Here is an 18907-nt window from a genome sequence, read left to right on the forward strand (position 1 = left end):
TAAACACTAACTCTGCGGATCACTTTGAATCTAGTTTTGTCAACTTCCCTCAGCAACATGTGTATATAAGCTGCAAATGTGTATATAATCCAAATATAAACCTAATCAGTTTACATACACAGTTTTCAGGGTGAAAATGCTGAAACAGAAACCTATCCCATCAACCTAGTGAACATTTCCACTCAAGACTTCTGGATGCTTTATGATGTCTAAGCCACAAGTTGACGGATATGTTTAAGGAGGCACAGATTCGTAACTGTTTCATAAGCATATATCTCCAAACACATAAATCATACCAAACGAGCACAGCTTTTTATATGCCCAGCACATAAATAATTTTTGATCCAAAAAAATCAACCTCTAATTCCCAGCTAAAGTTGCTCTGTGTCAGCTCTCTGCAGCTTTCCCCAACTGACAAGATTTTGTACATTTCTGTGCCTCTGTTGGTGCTTGGTGACACGCTGCCTTTCCTTTTAGTGTATTCCCTTTCTCCCCAACACCATCATGTTTAAGAGCCGATGACATATTCTTGTGGCTAGGTTGAGGGAAATGGGTGCTTTATATAGAAAGTCGATGTAAACAAATGTAATTCTGAAATGAGAGATTAATGAATACAGACAGCATTCATGTGTATGCTAGTTGCCCGATATAAGTATATAGTTTCACAGGGAGGCCACACCCGGCAATACTCAGGTGTGACTCCAGGCTCTGCACTCAGGAATCACCGATAGTGGTGCTCAGGGGACCATATGGGATGCCGGGGATCAGAACTAGGTGGAACATGTGCAAGGCAAATGCCCTACCTAATGTACTATCACTCTGGCCCAAAGTATTTATATAGCTTTCATAGTATTACTTTTGTTGCAATTGGAGCTGGTTAGATCTCACAATCAAACCTTCTCCACCACCTTGGCCTCATTTCTATAGGGATTCATGTTAAACTTGTTTAAAGATACTAACTTCATAAGTATCAAAATCAACAAGTATCACAACAATATTAGGAGGTGATAACTTACCATTACCCCCACCTAAAGAAAAGGGAACTGAGTCACAGAGCTAAATAACTTGTCCAAGGTAACAAAGCTAACAAATGCAAACTCGGGCAGTCTGGCTCCAGAATTCATGTCTATAAGCACAAGATTGTGGCACCAGCAATAAAAGATAAGGAGGACACACTATTTTTTTAAAAGGCTGTAGCACAAAGAAAACAAAGGTTAAGGAATTAAATGAGTGGATGATGGGATGAAGGATAGGTTGATGGTGAGATAAAAATAGAGAAGGAAAAAGGGTACGGACAATTATAACCACAAGACTAGAGAAGCAGCAGCAACAGATAAGGAGAATGAGGATATCTTTTGATCAACAAAAGATAAAAAATGGAAATCATTTAACGTGGGCACGGGGGATGAGGCAGACACAGGGAGACATTGAAGAAAAGGCTTGCTATGTCAATAGGCAGAATGCAGAGAACAGAGGAAAGGTGATTCTTACAGGACGGTGAAGGTGTTGGTGTTGGGCCCTGGCACAGGCACTCTATGGAGCCTCTTCTCTGGACTGAGACCGGTACAGGAGAGGGTCTTATCTGTGCAGGTACAGAGCTCACATATGTTAAAGGTCATGGAGACATTCTGTTCCAGTTGCTTAGGGAAATCTATGTGTGCCTTTTCTGAAGCATGTCGTACAGCAGGCAGGGCAGAAGAGTGAGTCAGAGACGATTGACGTGTCGTCGATGTTGCTGGTTGTGGAGTTGCTTCATTTGGAGGCTGAGCTGAGACCTCCTGCTGCTCTGGAGAAGGCTGACCCTCATTACTGACCTCTGGAAACATGTTAATTGTCATATCTGCAAGTGTTTCCTTCACACTTGAAGCATTTAAGTGCTGAGCTTCATTCTTACTTGGTGATGACACATGTTCAGGATGGTCTGATGGTTTACCTACAACCTCCCCTTATGGCTCTCGAGGCCACGTTGACACCTCATGGACCAAAGAAGACATGGGCTCAAGTTGCTTCGAACTCTGAGCCTGTACCTCCTGCTGTAACAAAGGTTTTACCTCATTATTGAATTCTGTATATAAAGAAAATGTCACACCCATAGGTTTAGCAGTGACCTGGGGTAAATTGAAGCTTAGAGCTTCATTCTGACTTGGAGGTGGAACATTTTCTTCAGAATGCAGAAATCGTTGAGCTTCAAACTCCATAGGGGATTCAGGAGGTTGAGCTAGGGGATTCTGCTGGACTGAAGATTCAGTCACCTCAGGGATGTCTGGAGCTTGAGCCACTGTTTCCTGCTGTATGGCAGAGCCACTGTCAGGGCTCTCTAGTACTGGAAACTGGACCTCCTCTTGGGCTAGAGATTGTTTCTTTTCCCTAAGGTGTTCTGCAGTGTGAGTGATATTTAGGGCTTCTGGCTGGGTTGATGTTTCCCCCTCACTGGGGACCCTTGGAGTTCCGGTAATCTGCAGATAGGCAGGTTTGATGGTGACAGTAGCTGTATTTGAAAGATGGGCTTCCTTTTGTATTGGTGACAGTTTGTTTTCCTGATCACGTGCTCCAAGTTCCAGACCTGACTCTAAAGGCTGAGCTTCCACCTCCTGAGGCACTGAAGATCCTCTCTCCTCAGCAGCCAGTGTAGGCTGAACTAGGGTTTCTGGCAGGACTGAAGCAGTATCACCCTTTTCAGGGGTACTTGACAGCAAATCTGAGTCTGGAACTAAAACAGGTTTTGATTCCTCTGGAGATCCTAGAAGTGCAGCTGGGCTCTGTTGTGTGCTTGCTGAATGTTCAGCTTCCAGGGCCTTAAAGGGAAGTTTTTCTAGCTCTTCAAAGGTTTCTGGATGCTGAGGCTGGGGTGAAAAGGATCCAGTCTTGTGACTGATCTGTGGATGTTTCTCTGAATCTCCCACCAAAGGTTGACTCCCCTCAGGATAAAAGATATCCATATTGGAATTGAAGTAATCCTCCTGCATCAGTTGTGGTAGACTTCGAGGTCTCGTAGATTTCCTGGGAGTTGCAACAATTTCAGCAGCATGGTGACCACCAACTGGATCCTTCCTCCAGTTTTCAGGGGAAATAATGAAGGCGAGGAGTTTTGAAATCCGGGGCTGAAGGGTAGGGGGGGATTCAGTGACAGGATCAGGGGAAGGTGAAAGCCAGGGATTGGGGGTCCCTGGGGGGCTGGGGGTCAGGGGGACTGGCGGAGTTTTGAAATCCGGGGCTGAAGGGTAGGGGTGATTCAGCGGCAGGATCAGGGGAAGGTGAAAGCCAGGGATTGGGAGTCCCTGGGGGGCTGGGGGTCAGGGGAACTGGGGGTAGGACTCTCCCCCGGAGAGGAGCGCCCTGCACTAGCAGCCAAATTGGTTGGTAGGTAAGGAGGCAAAGGAATGGAAAGATTTGCAAGAACATATCCATGGCAAGAAGAGGAAGAGTGTCCTCTTCCTGAGCCTGAGGATTAAGGAAGCTGGGCGCTGTGCGCGCATGCCCTTATGAACCATGCCCTTGGCAACCACAGGCCCTTGACAACCACGGGCCCCACCCCCTCAGCACCTTTATGAGCCATTAAGCGGCCTTTATTGGATCTGGGCAAAGCCGGCTCCTCAAAACCAGCAGGACCCAGGCTTTCCTTCTTCCCCCAAGGCACCAAACACATCCAGTCAGGTCCTCTACCCCACCCCCCTTGCCTCCCCTCCCACTCTTGCCACCCAACAGTACTGGGACTGCCCATTCATTTGGGCGGAGCCCCGAGGGTGGGGGAGGAACAGCTTGTCCCCAGACAGGGAACACTGGTGAATTCAACAGCACTAATCCAGCTGTGGAAGTCTTTGTGCTTCCTCCTCACTACTGAAATCCCAGAGACATTCTTCCTCCCCTTGGCCATCCTGCTTCCAAGAAAGGTAACTGACGTGCAAAAGGAGCACTACTTCGGGTGGGTGGGGGTTCACAAATGTTGTCATTTCCTTCAAGCTCTTAGTCTCTCTGATTATTTATCACTCTCCTAGAGAGGGGATAGCACGGAATCAGGGACACAACATTTTCTGAAGCAGGGCTCTGGGGCCAGAAACAGTTGATTCTGGGAGACCGTTCTTAAACTGAATGAACAGCCATATGCACTCCTTTACACCGGCCTGGGGAAATCCCCCTTTCTTGAATGGAACTCAACATAAATTCTTGGAGAAAAAGGAGCAAGCTCCTTTCTAGAGGGCTGCCCTCCTAGCACTCAGAGGGAACACTTAAGATGTTCACGTCAGAAAGTGACAAGGCTCTCTTGCAATACTGTAACTAGCACCCATTTTACTTTCTTCACAGTCCTTCTTCTCATCCATATCAGTTCATATTATCTCACACTTCCAGAATATAAATTCCATGAGAAGGGGCTTCTTCCCGCTCTCTAGTTGAGTAGAGAGCCCCGAATGGAGTTGGTTCCAAGAGTAGCCTCATTTAGGGATAGTTTTCTGAATTCTTTGGCATTAGTACGAAATGTCTTCTCACCTTTCTTAGTAAGGTGGACATTGTTGTCTCTTTGGGGGCCACACCTGGAGGTGTTTGACGCTGTACATGACAGTGCTCAGGAGGCCATGCAGTGGCAGGTATCAAACCCAGGTCTCCCTCATCACAGTCCGTGATCCAGCCTGATGAACTATGTCTCAGGCTCCTAAGCGAAGTCTTCTAAGACCCAATTGTAGGTGTTGGAAATTTTCTTGGTCGGTTTGATTTAAACTATTTAAAAAATTTCTTTGCAGAGTGAAAACAGAGATAGATAAATGGGACTATCTTAAACTAAGAAGCTTCTGCACCTCCAAAGAAACAGTGACCAAAATACAAAGACAATCTACAGAATGGGAAAGGATATTCACCGAATACACATCTGACAAGGGGTTGATATCCAGGATATACAAAATACTGGTTAAACTCCACAAGAAGAAAACATCCAACCCCATCCAAAAATGGGGCAATGAAATGAACAGAAACTTTCTCAAAGAAGAAATCCGAATGGCAAAAAAGCACATGAGAAAATGCTCTACATCATTAATCATCAGGGAGATGCAGATCAAAACCACAATGAGATACTATCTCAGAGACTGGCCCACATTCAAAAGAACAAAAGCAACCGATGCTGGCGCGGATGTGGCGAGAAAGGGACACTCCTTCACTGTTGGTGGGAATGTCGACTGCTTCAGCCCTTCTGGAAAACAGTATGGACAATTCTCAAAAAATTAGAAATTGAGCTCCCATTTGACCCAGCAATACCACTCCTTGGAATATATCCCAGAGAGGCAAAAATGTATAGTCGAAGTGACATCTGCACTTGTTTGTTCATTGCAGCACTCTTTACAATAGCCAGAAACTGGAAGAAACCTGAATGCCCAAGAACAGATGACTGGTTAAAGAAACTTTGGTACATCTACACAATGGAGTACTATGTAGCTGTTAGAAAAGATGAAGTCATGAAATTTACATACAAGTGGTACAACATGGAAAGTATCATGCTAAGCGAAATGAGTCAGAAAGAGAGGGATAGACATAGAAAGATTGCATTCATCTGGGGGATATAAAGTAACAAAATATGAGATTAATACCCAAGAATAGCTGAGATCAGCACCAGGAGGATTACTCCATAGCTTAGTGGCCAGTCGGGCATTCTAGAGGAAAGGGCAGCTCAGATAGAGAAGGGAACACCAAATAAAGGGTGTTTGGAGGATCCTCCCAGGAGGGGAGATGCATGGCGAAAGTGGACTATGGACTGAACATCTTTGCCACTCAATGCCTCTTTTGCAGACCACAACACCCAAAAGGAGAGAGAGAACACAGGGGATTGCCCTGCCACAGAGGCAGGGGGGGATGGGGGATGGGGGATGGGGGTGGGGGGATATTATCCATGGTGGTGGAAAATGGGCACTGGTGGAGGGATGGGTATCTGATCATTGTATAATCAAACCCAAGCACAAAAAATTGTAAATCTACAACTGTACCTCATGGTGTTTCACTAATTAAAAAAATTTTTTAAAAGGTATATTTTATAGTTAAAAAATAAGGACAAAACATCCCACTCCCCATATATTATCCTTATTTTTAAAACTATAACACCCACACACAAAAACAAAATTTCTTTGCAGGACTAGAGCAATAGTTCAAAAGATTGAGCACATGCTTTGCACAAGAAAGGTTTGAATTTGATCCCTACCATCACCTGGTCCCTCGAGCACTTCGACAAGTGATTATAACAAAGAGCCAGGCTGGGTAATTCCTGAGCACTACCAAGTGTGAATCCCGCTACCTTACCCACAAATAAAATTTATTTTACAAAGGAAAAAAACAGATTTTCAACAAGAGGAACAGAATCACCTTTTCTCTCTTTATCTTCCCCTAACTCCCTAACTTTGGAAACAAATTTTCTGACTTTGAGCCATGTTAATTACATATATCCAACTCCAAATTTGTTCCCAATGATATTAAACACATTTTGCCGCCCCCCACCATCCCTAGAATACACACATAGTGTATTCATACGTTCTCCTGGAAATGAACAAGTTAATTCCTAATTTGGAATACTGTGCAATTGTTGAACAGAAAGGTTCTTTCATAAAATATTTCATACAAGATATATATGAGATGCTGAGCTCTAGGTATGACATCATACTTGAAAAAAATGTAACTTTTCAAATGCTGTAACATAATCGTACTTAAGGCCTCAAATCCCTAGATCCTGTTTAAGAGGAGTTCAAAAAGGTATTTCTCTGACAGAACTCAGAGGGCACTCAGAACTCTCCAAATTTCAAAGAAGGCTTTAGAACGAATGGCTAGGACTTCAGGGAAACTTCAGAAATTCTCTGAACTAAAGTTTGAGAGTTTCATATTTTTCTGGGGATGGTAGAATTGCCTACACATCCTAAACACTTCTAAAATCTGCTCATTATTTTGAATTGCTGCCATCCTGTATATGTCATCCTTGAGTTTTTCTTTCACGTACTTGAACTAAATCATGTAGTTCTTCAGTTCTGGCATCAGTGAGCTCCTCAAAAGGCCGATATTCCACAGCTACTTTACCACTTTCTGAAATAAAGTTAACAAGGATCAATTCAAAGTTATTGGCTAAAATGTTCTTTCTATGAAGGTAGTACACAGTGATAGTGGGTGTGTACTTCCTTTATACATCCAATAATTTTATTTCTAAAGCATAAAATAAGAGCATTTTCCTTGTCAATGCAGACATTAAGTTTGGTTCCTTTTGCTTCTCTGTTTTGAGGCCATTCTCAAAGGTGCCCAGGGATTATACCCACTTAGTACTTGGAGTCATTCCTGGCAATGCAGTGCTGAGCTGGAACTGAAACCTGCTTCCTGCATGCCAAGAATGTGCTCAGCCTGTTGAGCTATCTCTCCAACCCACTGCTTCTTTCATGTCTTTTTATTTGGGGTTTGCAGATTCTATCCTCTGGTACTCAGGGACTGTTCCTGGCTCTGTGCTCCCTGATGGTACTAGAGGGGCCCATATGCCGTGCCAGGGATATGCAAGGCTCTGGTACCATCTTCCTAACCCCCCATTGGTTCTTAAAAGTTATTATAGTTGATAGAAACTTTACCACATGACCACAGAAGTCTCTTTTGCTAGAAGAATTGCCTAGACTGCAAGGCTGAAGTCAACCTAGGAGCTACTCGTGTAATAAATAAGGTCTCTGACAACTGAAAATTCCTGTCTCTAAGACTGCAGGGCTATAAAGCAAGGAAAGCAATTCTGTTTGTGGATTCTCTGCGGATTATTCCGTTTCCTTTGGGCACAGCCAGAAATATCCATAGCACTAGAAAATTCCATAAGAGGAGAACATTTAAAAATCTTAAATAGTATGACCACTATTTGTTTTTGTTGGGGGCCACACCCAGCAGTGTTAAGTCTTCTCCTGACAGAAGAACTTGGGGGTTGCTCCTGGACACTCATGTTGTGCCAGGAATCCAACCCTGGCCTTCCACATGCATTGCATGTGTACTAGGCCTCTCAGCTTTCTTCCTGGCCGCAGCAGAATCATTGTGAAGGTTCACAACACATACTTGGTTGCTACATAGAATTACAACCACTCAATATGTCAGTGCTGAAAACCAACCCTGAACTCATTCCAGTTAAGTTTCCTCTTCAGTAGAAAACAGTAGCAATAATTAGAATATTTCGTCCTTCAATGAATTCTAGGTAAGTCTTTACAAACATTTATTTTTATTACTCAGTATGTTTCTTCTTTTTTTTTAATGAATCACTGTGAGGTACAGTTACAGACTTACAAACTTTTGTGCTTACATTTCAGTCATACAATTATTCAGTTCCCATCCCTCCACCAGTGCCCATTCTCCACCACCAATGTTCCCAGTATCCCTCCCACGACTCCCCCATCCCTCCCAACCCCTCATGGCAGGCCTATTCCCTTTAAATCTCCCTATTCCCTTTCAATCTCTCCCTTCCTTTGGATGTTGTGGTTTGCAATATAGGTATTAAGTGGCCATCATGTTCAGTCTGTAGTCTACCTGCAGCACAAATCTCTCATCCCGAATGGGCCCTCCAAGCATCCTTTACTTGGTGGTCCCTTCTCTATCTGAGCTGCCTTTTCCCCCAGCATGTGAGGCCTGCTTTCGAGCCGTGGAGTAATCCTCCTGGTCCATATCTCTACTATCCTTGGGTGTTAGTCTCCCATTCTGTTACTTTATATTCCACAAATGAGTGCAGTTCTAGGTAAGTGTTAAATATTTACTTTTACAATATAAGGTAAGCTAAATTAAAAGTATATTTTTTTCAGAAAATTGCAGCTTAATGAGGCAGGGAGGGCGTTTGCCTTGCACATGGCTGACCTGGGTTCGATTCCCAGCATCCCATATGGTCCCTTGAGCACCGCCAGGGATAATTCCTGAGTGCAGAGCCAGGACTAACCCCTGAGCATCGCTGTGTGTGGCCCAAAAAAGCAAAGAAAAAAGAAAAGAAAAGAAAAGAAAATTGCGGCTTAGAAATACCTTCACATATATGTTTAGAGACTACAGCTGCACTTTAAAAAGTAGAGGGGCCAGAGTGCTATTACTATGGGTAGAACATTTGCCCTGCATGCAGACAACACAGGTTCAGTCCCTGGCACCCCATGTGGTTTCCCGAGTCCTGCTAGAAGTGGTACCTGAGCACATAGCCAGGAGTAAGCCCTAAGCGTCAGCAGGTGTGGCCCAAAAACCAAGAAAAGAAAAGAAAAAAAATGGACAGAACTAGTACTTAAACAGAGGATTCTGAAGTTTAGAACCACTATACTCTTCTGCTTTATTGACAAACAATTGAGAAAGAAGAATTGGATCAAATACTCTCTCTACAATCTAAACTATTCTACGTTTATACATTGGGGGTAATATTTGCTGTAATTATTTTTCACAGATTTCACAAAGAACAAATTTGTGACTACTTTGTAAAGCATCTAGAAAATAGAGGAATAGGAAGTACTTATATTTCTATTATTTTCAATATAATTGACTTCTCAAAATCAATTTATTTGCTCTTCAAGTAAGAAAACTGCAGGACTTCAAGACAACCAACAAAAGTCTTACCTAAACCACAATGAGCAGTTTCTGAAATGCATCTGACACAGTCTTTTGAATAGCAAACTTCTGAGTCGTCTTCCTTTTCGTAAGGAATGATAATGGCCCTAAATCCAACCAAAACAAATGGATTTACTATGCCAATCTCTATAATTGATTTTTATAACGTCTGAAAAGGGAACTGGGGCTGGAGCTCTAGTACAGCGGGTAGGGCGTTTGCCTTGCATGCAGCTGACCTGGGTTCGAACCCCCGCATCTCATATGGTCCTCCCAGCACTGCCAGAAGTAATTTCTGAGTGTAGAACAAGGCGTAACCCCTGAACATCGCTGGGAGTAACCGAGAAGATAAAAGAGATTATAAAAATAAAAACAAAAATAAAAAATAAAAAAGAGAACTACATCACGATCTTAATGAGTAAGGGAAGGTACCACACAAGGCTATGTCTCGAAGGCTCTGTGGTAGGTATATTCTATCAGGGCTATTACCATACATTTTTGCTGTCTGATCTATTCTGGACATTCGTAAACAGGTAAACTAGAAGGGAATTAGTCAAGATCATGGCACAAATCTCATACTGATTATGTATTTCAAAAGGGCAAATTGAAGCTAGACACCTATAGACTCCTCTACTATACACTAGGAACTTGACATACCTCACATCACTAATATTCCAAGTGTATCACTAAACATTTGATGGGATTTAAAGTAGAAGGCTACCAATCATACAGGGACATATATTTTTACAGATGTGTGTATATATACACACACAAACACACACATACACAAACAAACAAGGCTCAACCTTTAACAACATGTCAGTTACCTCTTATTGAAGGGCTTAATGGTCCCTGGGGGAAATAGAACAATCTTCACATAGTTTCCTCTAAGAAAACTTTTTTGGAGTATTTTCAGTAGTTGATTCAGAACACAATACAAAATAAATTCTTTCGGTTCTGCTTTGGGGCAGGGGTTCAGGTTCGAGATGGAAACATACAAAATATGGTGGTAGGAAGGTGTACTGGTGGTGAGATTGGCGTTTGAATATTAAATGTAATCAAATATTTTGATTTTTATAATAATAAGTTACTTTATAATAATCACTGTATCACTGTCATCCCGTTGTTTATCAATTCACTCGAGTGGGGGCCAGTAACATCTCTATTCCTCCCAGTGCTGAGATTTTAGCAGCTTCTTCCAATGACTGGAGCACTTTCAGGATCAGGGGAATGAGACTTGTTGGTATTACTGTTTTTGGTATATCGAATACGTCACAGGGAGTCCCCAGCCTCTGCCCATGTGGGTAGGATACTCTCAGTAGCTTGCTGGGCTCTCCAAGAGGCAAATATTTATATATTTCTCTCTATGACTTGTTGCCTACTGTCTGAACCCCATCAAATATGGTGTGGCAATTATGGAAAATGGGTAGGAAGTGTCTTCTAATGTGAAAGCGCCCTGGCCTGGAGCATGGCGGCAGTTGGGTAGTGGGACAGGAAGGACTCTCACCTGCCCGTCTCTGGGGTGCCCCGAGGAAAACAGCCTGGCATGGAGTCAATTACTTTGCAAAAATTCTAGTGTTCTGGGCTTGAGCAAAAGCACAGCGGATAGGGCATTTGCCTTGCACGCGGCTGACCCAGGTTCGATTCCCAGCATCCCTTATGGTCCCCTGAGCACCGCCAGGAGTAATTCCTGAGTGCAGAACCAGCAGTAACCGCTGTGCTTCACTGGGTGTGACCCAAAGAGCAAAAAAAAAAATATTATAGTGTTCAAAGCAGACCCGAGTCACCTGGATACCGCAGCTAGGAATAACGGAATTGGATAACTGATAATTCTAGAGCTAATACATCCCGATGGGCACTGACCCCGTTCCCAGGGGATGAGTGCATTTCTCAGATCAAAACCAATCTGGTCAGCCTCCCCTTGGTTCCGGCCATGGGGCAGGCGCACGCGGCTTTGGTGATGGTGACTAGATAACCTCGGGCAGATGGCACGCCCCCACCCCCCACGGGGGGGGGGTGACAACCCATTCGAACGTCTGCCCTATCACCTATCAAGTTCAGGAGCTTGAGGAAGATTTTGTAGTGGAAAGGATGAGCTGGTCTCTCCCTAAGATTCACTTACCAGAGTCTGTTCCAGTTCTTTCACTAACAGCGCTGCCTTTGATTTAATACCCTAAGCCTAAATGCCACAGATTCTGGGGGGAAAAACATTTTTATTTGGGTATTTCATTGTCAAAATGAAGATTTTGCTGGGACAACAGACAATTACACATGATCTGTATTTGAAAAATTACTTTGGAACAAAGAAGACTGTTACCCCCAAATAGGAGAAACACTATTCCCATCCCTATACCCCTAAGGTTCTTGGTAAGCAGACAGCTCTAAAATTGTGAAGTGTCCCCAGGTCCTTCCCCCCACCAAAAAAGAAAAGGTTCTGTTGGTTCCTACCTAAGATTTAAACAAGTATTATTAAAAGCATCGGCCCATGGCTTTAGCAGCTTACTTAGCAAGGAGAGGGCAGTTTGTGATGTATCTGAAAATATGATGAGAGAGAGAGAGAGAGAGAGAGAGAGAGAGAGAGAGAGAATGAATTCTTACCCACAATCTCATTCCAGTCCCCACAGAGACTTTCCAGTTTATCCAAAGTCTTCTCGGCTATGCCAACTCCAGGGCTCTTGTCAAAGCACGACAATACCACCTCTAAAGCAAGAAGATCTTCATGCTTTGCTTCTGAAGTGGTGCCACAATATCTTCATTTTCCCTTTCTTCAAGTTCAGAAAGATCCTGAAGGTGCTAAGATTTTAGATTGAAGGTCCTTCTGAACATCTCAATGTAGATTTTAAAATGTTTAATTAGATGCCACTCAATGCCTCTTTCGCAAACCACAGCACCCAAAAGGAGAGAGCGAACTGTGGCAGGGTGGGATGGGGAGGGTAGCGGGGTGGGAGGGATAGGTATTCGATCATTGTATAACTGAAACCCAAGCACAAAAATTTGTAAATCTACAACTGTACTTCATGGTGGTTCACTAAAAAAATCTAAAAAACAAAAACATATTTCTGGGAAAAAAAAAGTTTAATTAGAAATAAAAATGAAACTCCAGCAATCCTTGCCAACCGTTGAAGTAACCTGTGACTTCAACATTAAACAAAACTTCCCATGAACTACACCAGCCATGAACATATAGAGCACACAAGCGTTGTAGAATATGGACGCCACCGTCAACTCACCGAGACCTTATTGATTCTGGGGTGTGACCGGTGATGCAACACTTTCACTTAGACGACTCTCACCTATTAGGTCTGTAGGTTCTCTGGGCCCGCTGGGGTAACACCCCACAGAGCTGGGAGTTGTGCAATACTCAGGACAAAACCTAGGGCCTTGAACACGGTGGGCACAAGCTCCGCACTTGAACTCTCTCTCTGCTTCCTACCTTGACAATCCTTTTAGACCATCCATTGAAACCAAAATATTAGTTTGCCAGTTCCTGGCATTGGGAGCTGTTTAGGGCAAGTGTACAATGTCGAACTGCATTCTGTCTGCTGAGACGAACCTAAAGACATAAGAGAGACACTCGAGACTAGGAACGACTTCCCACAGAGATCTAATTCAGCCCACCCAAGACTTCTCAGTACAAGTTTCATAAAGTGGCCGTGAAGAGCAAATCAAACAAACTTTGCTGGTTGCTGTAGTTTCAGAGCCATACTCAGCAGTAATCAGTTACTCCTAGCTCTATGCTCCGAGATCACTCCAGGTGGTGGTTGGGGGAATTATATTTGCGGCTAGGGATAGAACCAGGTTGGCAGCAAGCAAGGTCAGCCCATTAACTCCTGGCCTGTTTCTTTGGTCCTTAAACACTTTAGGCATTAAGTTCATAGGAAGCACTAAAACTTATGATTCTCAAGCCATGGTACTTTTCTGCATTATTTCCAAAATCTCTGATTAATCTGAGTGTGTCACCTTCTGGTGGTAAGTGAAACTACAAGCTGTAAGATCTGCAAGACTGTAGATAAGCAAAAGAAGTAAATGGCTTCAGTGATTCTATCTGGAAGTTCTTGCCTGTAACTATAACCTGAAAGATAGTTAAGATAGACCTACCACCAAAGCAAGACCTCATCTACAGCACTCCTCTCTCCAAATTATTAGCCTTGCTAGAAGAGACTATAGTTTCGTTTATTTTTTTGTTATACCATTTTATGAGCAACAATCACCTGCATTTCTCGAGAAGTGGTCTCGTTCCTGACATTCCATTCACTCTCAATGGGACGAACATCTCCGAATGCAACAGTTATGTGTACCTAGGTCGAGAAGTCAACATGACGAATGACCTGGCACCTGAGTTGCGCAGGAGAAAGAGAGCGACTTGGAACGCTTTCAAGAACGTTGAAAAAATAGCTAAGAGGACAACGAACCTCCGGCTCCAGGCACATCTCTTCAATTTCACTGTTCTTCCTGCATTAATATATGCCTCAGAGACCTGGGCCCTACACAAACATGACGAGAATGCTATTCGAGTCTCCCAAAGAGGAATCGAAAGAGCTATGCTTGAGAGAAAAGAATCTGAAGTTCCGACCTTCTTCGACGGTCAAGAATCAGGGACACTCTCTCATTTGCCAAGGCATCAAAAATCAGATGGGCTGGACACGTAATGAGATTTGGAGATGACTGCTGGACTAGAGACATTACCGACTGGATTCCACGGGACATCAAAAGATCACGTGGCCATCCACTTATGAGATGATCAGACTTCTTTGTCAAGACCCTGAACGATCGATTTGAGGCTCTTCGTGTTCCTAGAATGAGCAGATGCCATTGGGCTACATTAGCACGCGATAGGGATGAATGAAGACGTTTCTCGCACCTGCTCGAGCGAATCAATGAATAATGGGATGTCAAGTGACCAAGTGATCAAGATAATCTACATAAGAGCTTCTTTATAAAATACAAAATACCCGTATTCTTAGTTTACTAATACATTATTGTGGATTTCTTATATCATTAGTTCTTAAATGACAATTTAAAATTTCAGCTAATATGTACTATAAGAACTTATTAATAAAAATTCAAATGCAAGGGTGGAGAGTTAGTCCAATGGGCAAGGAATTTTTGCATTGCATGTGTCCAATCTGGGTATGACCCCCCAGTACCCCATGTGGTGCCACCAAGCCTACCAGGAGTGATCCCTGAGTGCAGAGTCAGAAGAAAGAAAGAAGAAAGCCTTGAGCATTGCAAAACATAAAAGAAAAAGTATTCAAACACAAATAAAAGCAGAGCAATACTGATTATTGATTTGTTTCATGTGCCTATCACTATAGCCAGTTTATAAGCACCTTGAGTGCTCAAAGAATTCATATTGTATACTTTCCTCATTCTCTGAAGCAAGAAAAGTTTGTTACTCACAAAGGCTTGATAGTTTGTTGGTTGAGAGAATAAATCAAGGAATGAGAAAAAGAGAACAAAGTTAGTTTCCCCAACCTAAAGCTGCCTGAGGAGAGGGAGCAATGAAGACTGATCTTCGAATGCTTACACCACAGACTGGCCTGTACCTGTAGTGACTGCAGCTTTGTCAACTTAGGAAGCTTCAGAAGGGTTCTAGGGCTGGAGCAATAGCACAGTGGTAGGGTGTTTGCCTTGCACACAGCCAACATGGCCGACCTGAGTTCGATTCCTCCGCCCCTCTCAGAGAGCCCGGCAAGCTACCGAGAGGATCTCGCCCTCATGGCAGAGCCTGGCAAGCTCCCCGTGATGTAATCGATATGCCAAACACAGTAACAACAAAGTCTCCAATGGAGACGTTACTGGGCCCGCTCGAGCAAATCGACGAACAATGGGAGGGCCTTTACCTTTACCTTTACCAGAAGAGGAGTTTCCTTAATTTTGTAACTTTTTTTTTTTTTTTTGCTGGTAACTATGAAGAAATTCTCTGATGACTTGGGTCTTTCCTTCATTTTACATTACAATCCCCTTTACTGTTCTGTACTTATAGGAGGCCAAAAATAGGCAAGAACTATGGGTGCTCTCCAAGGTATAAAAGAATCTCTCATGGAAATGGATAACTTTCACAGAGAAGGTAGTAATCCCAGCCTGTGCATGAGATGATCTAACTAGAGTACCACCTTCACAACTATATACTTATTTATAGAATGTTCCCTTTATCACTATACTGGTAATTAATCTCATGCTATAAAAATCTCAACACCATATTTATGAAACTCGCCTTCCTCCTGGGGTGCCCTCACTCATGCAAGGTCTACGCTCTGCCACTGAGTCACATCCCTGTTCCTACGAAATGGTCTTAATAGCCAATGAGAGAAAGGGGTGGGGGGAGTACCACTCATTAATTACAATGGATATAGCACTGTAGCACTGTCCTCCATTGTCCATAGATTTGCTTGAGTGAGCACCAGTAACGTTTCATAACAAATTGTGAGACTTGTTACTGTTTTTGGCATATCGAATATGTCACAAGTAGTTTGCCAGGCTTTTCAGTGGGAGCAAGATACTTTCGGTAGCTTTCGGTAGCTTGTAAGGCAAACACTCTACCCGCTGTGCTATTGTTCCAGCCCAAAATGGATATAAGTGTATTTATTTATTTGGGGGTTTGGGGCCACACCTGGCAATGCCCAGGCTTCATCCTGGCTCTGCACTCAAGAACCACTCCTGCTGGGTCTTAGGAGACCTTACGGGATGCCAGGGATCCAACCAGTGTTAGCAAGTGCAAGCCAAGAGCCTTCCCCCTCTTTGCTATCACTCTGGCCAAAAACGCTTTCAATTCCAGCCGTAATATGACCATGAGATGGCCAGAGTCTAGCTGCAGCTTACTGTCTGCAAAGCAAATAAGGTCCAAGAGACCTTGATCTCACTCCTAGGGGTTGGAGTAGGGGCTGAAGCAGGTATTAGGTCTGCAGAGGAGCAGAAGAGTCTGTGGTCACACGGAGGGGTGTTCTCATGTCTGATGAAGGCGCAGGCAAGGACTAAAGGATGGGGAGTGAGAATGACCAGCAAGAGAAGCCAGTTCAGGGAGCCAATCAGAGGAGGCTTAGAATTATCATGTGAAAGGCTTGGAAACAATAATTCTCATTCATATATCCAGAGAATGAGCCCCGTTCGGTTGGCTGGGCTGGAGCGATAGCACAGCGGGTAGGGCGTTCGCCTTACAAGCGGCCAACATGGTCGACCCGAGTTCGATTCCTCCGCCCCTCTCAAAGAGCCCGGCAAGCTACCGAGAGTATTCGATATGCCAGACACAGTAACAACAAAGTCTCCAATGGAGACGTTACTGGGCCCGCTCGAGCAAATCGACGATCAACGGGAGGGCCTTTTTATCATATATCCAGAGGTATGGGAGGGGATGGGGGTCTGCACGGGAAAAACAGCGGAGCGGGGTCCCCTAGGTTCTACCCCCATCCCCTCCACACCAACCCTGCTCCACCAAAACTGAACCGAACCACAGAAGAATGGAAATGGGCCAGACAAAAGAATGGGACTAAACTGAGGCCTAAGTGAGATGGAATTCAGGAACTGGAGACCATGGAGCCCCGGGAGCATCCAAAGGGAAGAAAGTTTTCAGTGGGAACTGGGAACTCAGGGTGGGCATCGGGAACATTTGGCGGAAGACAGAGCGATGATGCTGGCCACGAGTCCCTCCGGGCAGCAGAACTGTCAAGCACACATTGGACCCCCTCAAAGCCCAGTGGAGGCTGGGAACTGGGCTCTGACCCTTCCAGCTAGTCTCTTACTGCATCCAGCCTCAAAGTTTCTGCAGAAGACAGCCTGTGGGGATGGGCCGTGTGCTGCCTGGATACTGGTAGACACTGCAAGGCAGCGGGAAGCTGGTGGCTGGGGGGTGGGTATCTGGCAGTGTAAGGTGCCCCAGCCAAGCACTGCTTCCCACGGCCCCGATCCCAGCCAAGCGCAAACCCACCTTCAGCGGGGAGGACTGGAAGAGCGGCTGCAGGTCGCAGGCCCATTGGGCTGAGTGGACGGCGCGCGGGAATACAACCTGACCATGGCCTAGAACCGCGGATGGGGCGGCAGCAGCGTTGGGAAAGACGTGCACGGCATTCAGAAGGCGAAGCGGGGAAGGCTGAGGACAGAGAATGTTGCAGGGACGCCGAGGTCACCCACCGCACAGACCTAGAATTTCCTCCATCTAGAATATTTCTCTATACCCTCAAACCCAATACAGTAATACACACTTCTCTAATATTGCATACTGTTTTTCTTCTATGGTCTAAACGGAAAGTTTTTATCTATAGAACTGAGGTTGCATGAAGGTTGGTGTGGAGAGGGTGGAGAATTTGGAAAGGTCCTTGGGACATCAGTCAAGGGAATTAGTCTCTGGTGTTACATGTGGTACTGCAAAGATGTATGCACAAAATCAATGATTTAAGATACTGTAAATCCGGGTATCACAATAAAATTGACATAAAGATTTTTAATAAGAAAGCACTGAAACAAGCTATATTTAGCATCACAATAATTTTACATACCAAAGTAATATCTGATTTCATATTAATTCTTGCAATTCTCTAGAAACGATAATATTCTTCTGTAAAATATACCTTTTCACACTTAGGACCTCACGCATTTACCTCTTTGTATTTGCATTACTGATAAGAACTTTGTAACATTTTACTAATCACCATTTACATGATACATGGTAAAAGACAAGTAATCATTTTTAAAAAATATTCCACAAAACTCTGAAAATTTTAACTTTAACATGGCACTTTCAGAAATTTAAACTGCAGCTTAAAAATATCAACTGCTCTCAAGCACATTTTCACATTTTCAGCATTTTAAAAGATCCTACAGACAACAGGAAGCAAAATGAAAAAAATATCATCGTGAGCTGCACACAGTAATGAAGTTGAAGGATTGCAGAGATTGCTCAATGGGCTGACCACAAGCTTTGCATGCAGGAGGCCCATGTTTAATGCCCATCACCACTCAGTTCCCATCATCAAAAGAAATCACCCCTGAGCACCAAGACGGGAGTATTCCCCAAGCACCAACAGATGTGGTCCCGAAACAAACAAAAAATACATACCCTATTCCCAAATCAGTATTTCTACAAGACAAGCAATATTTAAGCACATTATCAAGGTCAAAAGAGCCAACAGACTATACTTATCCAACTCAAACCCGTATTCATTATCAAAAATTAAAATGAAAAAATGACCTCTACTCCAAACCAGAAAAAAAAAACTCTTCAAAACAACTTTGCAGTAAAGCAGTATACATATCAACAAGGTATTAATGAAGGACACCTTCAATGGAAACTATCGTTTCCTTTATATTCTTTACTTTTAGAAGTTTACTGCAAAGTATCTGGAAGCTGGCAGTTTAAAAAGGAACTTTC

At 43.7% G+C, this 18907-nt stretch overlaps 1 pseudogene; it reads right to left on the bottom strand.

The window, feature by feature from the left end:
- Positions 1-3797: 3797 nt before the first annotated feature.
- Positions 3798-17629, bottom strand: LOC130031020 (RAD52 motif-containing protein 1-like; annotated as a pseudogene).
- Positions 17630-18907: the final 1278 nt, after the last annotated feature.

The sequence above is a fragment of the Sorex fumeus genome, unplaced genomic scaffold, assembly GCF_029834395.1.
Source record: "Sorex fumeus unplaced genomic scaffold, SorFum_2.1 ptg000045l, whole genome shotgun sequence".
NCBI classification, from domain to species: Eukaryota; Metazoa; Chordata; class Mammalia; order Eulipotyphla; family Soricidae; genus Sorex; species Sorex fumeus.